Source organism: Erpetoichthys calabaricus, chromosome 4 (genome assembly GCF_900747795.2).
Source record: "Erpetoichthys calabaricus chromosome 4, fErpCal1.3, whole genome shotgun sequence".
Lineage (NCBI taxonomy): Eukaryota > Metazoa > Chordata > Cladistia > Polypteriformes > Polypteridae > Erpetoichthys > Erpetoichthys calabaricus.
In genome coordinates this window covers 158,305,394-158,315,653 of record NC_041397.2, presented here as the reverse complement: position 1 = coordinate 158,315,653, position 10,260 = coordinate 158,305,394, and positions in this window count along the sequence as shown.

Below are 10,260 nucleotides of genomic sequence, written 5' to 3'. Positions count from 1 at the left end.
AACGGGAGCTTGATGAATAATGATTCGAAGCATTGAGAAGACATGCGCACTGGAATAATCAAACGCAGTTCAAAGCACTGAGCAGACATGCGCACTGTGATTGCATCATGATGCGCGGTTCGAAGCACTGAGTGGACTTACGCACTGGGATTGCATCGTGACATGCAGTTTGCAGCACTGAGTGGACATGCTCACTGGTAGTGCATCGTGAAACGCAGTTTTGAAGCACCGAGCAGACATGCACACTGGTTAATGAAGCATGGAACACGGTTTGAAGCACCAAGCTGACCTGTGCACAGATTAATGCACCATCTAGCATAGACCGAAACACCGAGTAGACATGCGCAGTAGTTAATGAACTATCTAGCATTGTTCGAAACACCGAGCAGACATGCGCACTGGTTACTGAACCGTCAAGGCGGCTGAAGCACTGAGCAGACATGAGCAGTTAAAGGAGGCTTTGTGAAGCCTCAACACACTTGAAGGCATTGTGCTGTATATTTTTGAGAGTCTATCTGACACTTAACTCTGTAGTTATATTTTGTAATTTGTATTGACACTACACACTTCAGTTGATATAGTTAAGTGACGGCCTAAAATGACAATTCGTGTAGTTGCTGAGAATTCATTATTGTTATTGTAGATTTCTGTGATTTCCTTTGTCTGATACTTAGTGTCAAAGATATATTGTCATGTATCAACTTTATATATTGTGGTGCCCGGCGGGCGTCCATGCCTGGCCGGGACACCCAGGAGGACAGAAGGAGGGCTTATTCCTCCTCCAGAACGCAAGGGGGTGTCCACCCTGGTTGTATTGGGGGCCACGGGTACAGAGCTGGGAAGCTCGACCCTGTAGGGGCCCGTGGTCACCGCCAGGGGGACCCCAATACCTGGAGGACCCTGGACCGCAGCACTTCCGCCACACCAGGAAGTGCTGGGGGGAAGAGGAACAAGGACACCCAGAGTGCTTCCGGGGAGACAGCTGGCACTTCTACCACACTGGGGCGTGTCGGTGGGAGATTGCCGGGAACACACCTGGAGCTCATCCGGGTGCTTATTTAAAGGGGCCGCCTCCCTTCAGAGATGGACTTGAGTTGGGTGGAAGAGAGGACAAGGTTGCTGAAGGAGAGAAGGAGGTGGTCTGAAGAGACAAAGAGAGAAGGCATTGTGATAAGGCCTGGACTGTGGGGTTTTGGGGCTTGTGAGTATTGATGGACTGTATAATGGAGACCCAAAATAAACATGTGTGGGGTGATTTAAATGTGTCTGCCTGTCTGTGTCTGGGTCATATTCCACAATATAAAAAAGATTAGATAAATTGTGCAACCTTCTTATGGAATGCTTAGTTTTCTTCAAAACTGTACGTCATCTAGTATAAATCTATAAATATAATTTTTTTGTCTTAGGAGAATACAACAATGATACTCTTGTGTCAATTAAACCAATTTAACGTGCATATGTCAAACAAAATATATTGTCTATATCTGCTGTACTAAGAACAGTAGTAGTAGTTAAGTTGTGCGGAGCTCATTAATTACCCTGATTAAATGGCTCAATGCTATTGCAACTGTGTCTGAGTAAAAACACCAAAGCTTCGCGTCGTTGATCCTCCTCTTGTGAAAAGTTTTTTTCTATTCGTCCATTTAACAAAAAATTGGACCGACAGCGAGCAAATTGCGCTATCAAGGAAAGATTGAGCCACCATAGTCGGCCAGGGGGCACATGCCCCTAATTATATTGTGTATGTAAAGAGTTTCACTGCAAAACATAATAACCTTCATATTTAAATGTTTGGAGACCCTGGTGTCATACTGAAGTTGTATTGTAGAAAAAAAAACTACTGTCCAGCATGCTTAAATGTGGCTTTTCTTTTCTGAATGCTATAAACAGTTTCAGCCAATCAGCGCCTTCCAAACATACAGCAGGACAGTGTGAACCTTCATTGTTAGCGGTGCGGCCTCTTCGTTTCATTCACTTATATTTATTTGTTAAACTATTTAATGTTAAGTGCTGTTTAGTACAACAGGTGGCTTACTTAGTTCTTAAATCAATATTGAAATGCACACACAAGTCTCCTAAATTATTTATTGAAATGCCAACGTTTACAATGTCCGTTTTAGGAAGTCGTAGTTTTTACTTGTTCCTGTTATTATGAATTATAATTTCTCAGTGTCACATATTATTTGTTACTACTCATGAGTCCCACTTCAGTTCAATTCAATTCAATTCTTTATTGTTATGTGTACAAGTACAAGTACCATGTACAATGAAATGCTTGCTTGCATGTGCCCCCGCAGACAGTGAACATAGACAAAAAAAAGAAACACACAATAAATAAATGAATATAAATAAGTAAATAAATAAAACAAGAATCCTAGGGATAAATAGAGACAGAGGCAGAAGTATATGTGCAACTAGCAGTGCAGGTGACACAAGGTTACTGATTGTTCATGAGTCTGACTGCAGTAGAAACTGTTCCTGAACCTGGAGGTGCACGTACGAATGGACTTTAGTTGCTTGCCAGATGGGAGGAGGGTGAAATGTGACAGTGCAGGATGCCTGGGGTCCTGCCTGATACGGTTCACTTTCCTGAGACAGCATATAGTGTGGATGTCATGGATCACAGGGAGCTGTGTACCTGTAATCTGCTGTGCTGTATTCACCACACGCTGCAGAGCTCTGCAGTCCTGAACTGAGCAGTTGCTGTACCAGGATGTGATGCATCCTGTCAGGATGGATTCCACAGTACACCTGTAGAGTCTGCACAGGGTTGTGGGGGACATCCGGGCCTTACTCAGTCTCCTGAGGAAGTAGAGGCGTTGTTGGGCATTCTTGACTACTGCCACAGTGTGACTTGACCATTTAAGGTCATCAGTGAAGGTGACTCCAAGGAACCTAAAGCTGCTGACCTGCTCCACAGCCTCATCTCCGATGTAGATGGGGCTGTGCTCTGTTGCCTGTTTGCGGAAATCCACAAGGATTTGAGGGTGAGGTTGTTGTCCTGACACCATTCTGCCAGGAGTCTGACTTCCTTCCTGTAGGCTCTCTCATCGTCCTCGCTGATCAGACCTATTACAGTGGTATCGTCAGCAAACTTGAGGATGGTGTTAGAGCTGTACTTAGCTACGCAGTCATGGGTATAGAGAAAGTAAAGCAGGGGGCTCAGCATGCTGTCCTGCGGGGTGCCAGTGTTGATGGTGATGATGGAAGAGGTGTTTCCACCAATACGCACTTGCTGAGGTCTGCTGGTGAGGAAGTCCAGTACCCAGTTGCACAGTGAAGAGCTAAGCCCCAGATCCAGGAGTTTAGCGATGAGCTGGGATGGATTGATGGTGTTAAATGCAGAGCTGTAGTTCACAAATAACAGCCTGGAATAACAGTTCTTGTTCTCCAGATGAGACAGGGTGGTGTGAAGTGTTATGGAGATGGCATCCTCAGTGGACCTGTTGCAACAATAGGCAAACTGGAGGGGGACCAGACTGTCAGGGATGATGTCCTTGATGTGTTCTAGCACCAGCCTCTCAAAGAACTTCATGGTTATGGGAGTAAGTGCTACTGGGTGGTAATCATTAGGGCAGTCTACTTTATTTTTCTTTGGGACAGGGACAGGCTGTGTGCTTGAAGCAGGTGGGGACAGATGAAACTCTCAGAGATATGTTAAAAATATCTATAAAGACAGCAGCTAGGTGGTCGCAACATGTTTTTAAAATGCAACCTGAGACTCCGCCTGGGCAGGGTGCTTCCTCACGTCATCCTTGGAGAGCCTGAGGCTGGAGTCTTGCAGCACTGCGGGGGGTCGCACAGATCTGTCCATGTTAGAGAGCTCGAAGCGAGCAAAAAATGCGTTCAACTCGTCCAGCAGTGAAGCGGCGGTAGCTGTGGCCACGTGTGTCCGGGGTTTGTAGTCTGTGATCAACTGAATACCCTGCCACATCCAACGAGCGTCTGCTGTGCTGTTAAACTTAGAGTCCAGTTTGTTGGCGTACTGGCGCTTTGCGTATTTAATGGCTTTTCAGGGATCATACCTGCTCTTTTTGTATGCCTGTGTATCTCAGGAGTGAAACTCACTGCTGCGCTCACAGATCCGCTGGTGTACTTCAGCACACATCCAGGGCTTCTGGTTGGGAAATACATGTACAGACTTTGTGGGTACGCAGTTATCCACACATTTCCCGATGAAACCTGTGACAACTGCAGAATACTCATCCAGATTCTCAGAGGACTCTTTGAAAACATCCCAATCCACAGATTCCAAAGTTTCTCCTCTGTTTCCGTGGTCCAACAGTGCACCTCTTGCAAGACCGGCTCTATGCACATCAACTGCTGCTTGTAAACAGGGAGGAGCAGCAAAGAGTGGTTGTCTAACTGCCCGTGGTGTTTTCACAGTCCATGATGGGACTGTACAGTTCCTTAAGTGCAGTGCTGGTGTTTTCTTGCGAGGGGCAGTAAACAGCCGCCATGTGTACAGCTGTAAACTCCCTAGGCAGGTAAAGTGGCCGGCACTTGATGAGCAGACAATCCAGGTCCAGTGAACAGCTTTTTGAAATGACTTCCACATCCGTACACCATGCGTTGTTGATGAGGAAGCATACCCCACAACCTCTCTTTTTCCCGGAGGAGATCGACTGATCAGCACGGTGGATAGAGAAGCCATCTGGCTGGACAGCCGAATCCGGCATGCAGGTGGTGAGCCATGTTTCCATGAGGCAGAAAACACAACAGTCATGTAGATCTCACTGGAAACGAAGTCTACCACGGAGATCGTCTAGTTTGTTGTCCAGAGACTGGGCATTGGCAGGAAAATGCTAGGCAGTGGAAGTCGCAGTCCTCAGCGTTTCGTCCTTGTTTGGATCCCAACACGTCGGCCACGTTTTCTCTTCCGCGTCCCTTGGGCGTGGTTGGGTGGGCCGCGTCTGCCACCTTGGTCTTGAGTTATTGTGGCGAGCAGCCCCTGGCCGGGTCGATAGCTTCAAAAGTAGCGAATTGTGCCTTTGTTGTTCCGATGTTTACCAATGTTGTATGGTCGTACTTAAAACAGCAAACAGGCAGTACAAACAGTGACAATAACAAAAATACAGACACAAAAACGAAAAGTCTGCGAAGAGCAGCACGCTACACGTCGCCTCTCTCCGGCGCCATAATCTAATCTCATTGAGATTCTGTTTTATATTCTTTATATGCAAACATTTTAAACGGAGCATTTATTGAACTGATTATAGCAGACTTGTCATCTTCTTAAAATGACTTCATTTATATGATATTGACAACTAATCATAAGGTCAAAAATTATGGAGGCTATGAGTTTGCATGGACTGTGCTGTTTCTTTTTTTGTGCGTTACGTTAACAATGCATTCTGTTCTAAATGACAGCACACAAGCTGTTTGATATTTCCTAAAGGCTAATGAGTCTCAGTTTTAATTTCATTATATATTTTTACAGTGTATTTTAATCAGAATTGTTATAAACATATTACCCATATTCATTTCCCATGTAGATGTAACGTTTGGTGAGAATAAATAAGAAAGTAACAACACATAATTATGTTGCATTGTTTATAATTAATAAAACTCATCGTTTATCTGAAATGTTCTACTTTGTATTTTTACATTTGGCAATGGAATACTTCAGTATACAGTCAATTTATTCCACTTCTGAAGGTGTACATTGTCGGTATTCTCCATTGCATTTGCCCCTAGTGTAATGTTTGCCAGTGTAACTGAGGGGCGGCAGACGAGCTGATGTAATGGGAGACAAGGCACCGCTTCACCCTGACGCCCAATCTCTTCTCATAAATATTCCTATCTTGTGCTTTTTCTCATTACTGACACTTTACTGTTATTATTATTGAACACGTATGTAGAGGAAATGTGTGTCTTATTTTATGTGTATGAAAGTATTTCCTGTAGGGGGCGATAGCTACCTAGTTGGAATAAGTTCTTTTTAATTGCGGCGTTTTAAGTAACCCGAAACTATATAGATATAATATTAAAAGGCGATATCTCTCCCATAGTGATATGGCGGTAAGAAATCACATAAGAGAAAATAACTTAGCTTTCTTTAATGACAATTTACGCAGCATTACAGACGAAGGAAGCCATAGCAAGACAATTATCAAGGTGGGATCTTGATGTACACAGTCTGCCATTTTTCATCTCTGCGATGGAAGGGTTTTCAGGATGGATGACGTTTTTACCCATCCGTCTGTCAGCTTCAAAGTATTTGGCTGCTGTCCAAGTCTTTTATACTGTTTTCTCCACGTGCAGAACCTTACTTAGGTTCCAAACAAGGCAAGGAGAGGATTCAATTTCATCTCTAGCATACAGAAATAGTACAATGCCCATTTTCGTAGTTGAACCTTCTCTCTTCAAATGCTTGCTTAGAAGTTCTAAATGCCGAGAGCCCCTGTGTGCTAACTTTGGCCTGGCCTGTACATGTGAGTGGATTTATAAAATAATTTTTGTACTGAGCACAGTGACATTAAACTTATATTCTGATTACAATCCACCCATTGTCACTGTATCTGTGACAAAAACAATATTTGAAGGTCTTATCCACAAAGTAAAAGGTACTCGATCCCCCTTCACAGTGTAGACAGTTCTACAAGAATGTTTGTGGAAATGTGAGGTGTAGTGCCACTATAGCTCCTGTTTCATTCATCTAATATACCAGCGTAAATAAATATTAACCATGATAACTTACAGTACATTTGGACGAACAGTTACATGTGACATGGTGTTACTAAATAGTGATCATTGTATCCCACCGGGGTGTAGGTGGAGATCTCCTGTTATGTCTTTTTATTACTTACATAGTCAGTGTTGTAACTGAATATCACTGGGCCCATGCAAGTGGGTACCATAGCCTCAGATTACCTTACAAATCTATATAGCATCTTGGTGGACTTTACTATTTTTCGGCATTCATAACATTTATAACTACAGTATGTTGATATATTTGCCCCACTCATTGGTGTCTGATCCCTTTATATGAGTTACAATAGTTAATAGTAATATAAATCAGATGCTATTCTAGATCTATTGCTATGATTATTAATAGTTGTTCTTAACCAGTATTATTGCATACTTGTATACTATCTTTTATCCTCCCCAACTTCACTATCAGATGTTCTATTCCCTTTCAATTTATAATTTAACATCATTGGTGGTAAATTATGCATATCCTCATACCTTTGAGCCCCTCTTATAACATTTTTCAAGTATATTTCTAAGCTTTCTATATACATGCCTTGTCCAATCCAGTGTTTTGTAGACAAAGTCTTTGCCTGGTGGCTTTTGTGGAATAATAACAAATTTAAAATCAATATATTAAATAATAGTTGAACAAAGAATCTTGGACTGAGGACCTTTTGACCTATTTTTGTACTTAGATAAACAAATCTAAAATGCCTTGATGATTACTATCTGTGTGCATTTGGGTGGATGGAAAATATATTATTATGCAAACCAGCTGATGCTAAGAAAATGTATATGTATATATATATTTGCAAGTATAAGAATTCTTTGAATGCATTAAGATTGTTAAAAGAGGGAAACCATTAACTGTATAATCATTTTAACAGTATAAGTATATTACTAGTTTGTATTAATGAGCTATGGATTAATTGTTTAATAATATGACTTACTTAAACTAATGAACTAAAGATTAATTGTTTATTAATAAGACTTACATATAAAAATTAAGTGTGTACGCAAAAGCTGAAAGAACAAGCTTGCAACATTTTTGTCAAACTGCTGACACAGTCTGTACTCAGGAAAACTGGTAATCTTTTTATTTTCCAAATGTCTGTGATTTTTGTTTAATCAACAGTAATAGGTTCTTTCACTTCTTCTTCAATCGTTTTGAACAAATGTGTTGTAATATTACTAAATTCCCCCAAAGAATTGTGTAACCTTATCCCATGACAAGCTGTCTCTGTGAGATGTATGACTCTTTTATAAAAAGGAAGCTCACCCCCCCAAGATGGGGCTATTGTTGGTAACTGTCAGTGACACAAGCTGACAGGGGCTGCAGTAGTTTCTCTCTGCTCACCAAGAATAAAGAAATTGCTTTTTTTACTCTATATCTGCTGTCTGCCTGCTGTTTGCCTCGAACCTTCGTCCACACTTTGCAGATCCTTCTGAACAAACATGTGGCTGGTACAGGAACTAAAGTCTTTGCCATTACTGGAACAGAAACTAAACAGTCTGATTACCATTAGAGAGCTAATGAGATGCACACACAGTGACTGTCCTTTCAGCAGAGGAACACTTCACTTGTCCTGCACTGGATACAGCAGTAAATCAAGGAAGGCCTTTGCATTCAACAGCTGTCATCTCACTTCAGTGGCATTTCACAGCCTGTTTCTGTTAAAGTCCAAAAAAAATTTGTTTCTGCAGCAAATGTCTGCACAACCATATCATGGCATCAGATTTACTTAGCTGGACTTACAATCTTTGCTTGATTCCACACTCCTTCTACTCTGGATAAGCGAGTCGTTTCTTCACCAGCTATTATCAGGTATGTGCAGCAAACCAAGAGTCATTAGTGCAGTACAGTCACTTTAAATCTTCTGTTCGTAGAACACCACCTTTTCTTCATGGATAAAGCTCCAACACTGAGTTGGAGAGGCCTTAACAACCACTAAATTGAGTGGCCAAACTAAAATACTTACAATGCTAAATAAAGAAGGGTGAAGGGTAGAGCAAATACATAACATAAAACAATGCTTTATCAATCATATGTATAATACAATACAGCACTATTAATGAAAATCCTAGACTCTCAGTTCTCAGTCTCATATCATAAATAACAGAGATAAATTAATATGGCAAATTATTACATTTAAACCAGGCTAGTGAAAATGTTTCTTCAGTAGGATAATACACTAAACACAATTAACACATTGCATCAGTTGTACATCACATATGTCCTAAATTATAAAATATAAATTTCCTAATGTATAACTGACTTAACAATCACTGAACACTAAACTTAATACATTGATGTAACAACAAATCTTCATAAAATGAATCACTAAAAGATACAAATGCATACATGTATTCAGTTCTAATACATTTCATTATTACTGAAGTGTTAATAATAATAATCATTTGACATACATCAAAATATGTAAACCCTCTATGCTGTATTTTATATGAAGACTAGAAAAAGAAATGAGTCTAGTTTAAATTAGCAACATCTAACCTATTTATATTTTACAATTATTTTTATCATTTACACATTTTTTTTATATATAGGATGTTATACCTTTATACTTTGCACAACTAATCAGCATGCAAGGAAATAACTCTAATGCAACAACAACAACAACATTTATTTATATAGCACATTTTCATACAAATAATGTAGCTTAAAGTGCTTTACATAATGAAGAAAAGAGAACTAAAAGACAAAGTAAGAATTAGAATAAGACAACACTAATTAACATAGAATAAGAGTAAGATCCGATGGCCAGGGAGGACAGAAAAAACAAAAAAAAAACTCCAGATGGCTGGAGAGAAAAAATAAAATCTGCAGGGGTTCCAGGCTGCGAGACCGCCCAGCTCCTTCTGGGCATTCTACCTAACATAAATGAAATAGTCCACTTTGTATTTAGGGTTCTCATGGAAGGACTTGATGATGATGGTCATGTAGACTTCTGGCTTTTAATCCATCAATGTAGAAACATAACAGTGCTTTGATTAGGTGGTGGTGGCGCAGATCGCCACCACAGAAAACCGGGAAAAGAAACAGAAGAGAGAGTAAGGGTTAGTACGGATTTTAGAGCCACCATGAATAGTTATTATAATGAATTGAATATACAGAGTATCAGGGTTAAATGAAGGTGAAGTTATCAGAAAGCCATGTTAAAGTAATGTGTTTTCAGCAGTTTTTTAAAGTGCTCCACTGTATTAGCCTGGCGAATTCCTACTGGCAGGCTATTCCAGATTTTAGGTGCATAACAGCAGAAGGCCACCTCACCACTTCTTTTAAGTTTTGCTCTTGGAATTCTAAGCAGACACTCATTTGAGGATCTAAGGTTACGATTTGGAATATAGAGATATGACTCAGGCACCGCCGCGAGTGGCAGCTATTCCAGCAGCTCCGTGTATGACTTTATTTTTCTACCTTTTTCTCTATTTCACTGTTAACTCCTACCACTTTCTTTTATGTGGACTCGTTCCCTGGACACTTTTTACTACTTGGATATTGATTTTTACACACTGAGACTCGTCTATTCAAGTAGTCAACTTCAAGTG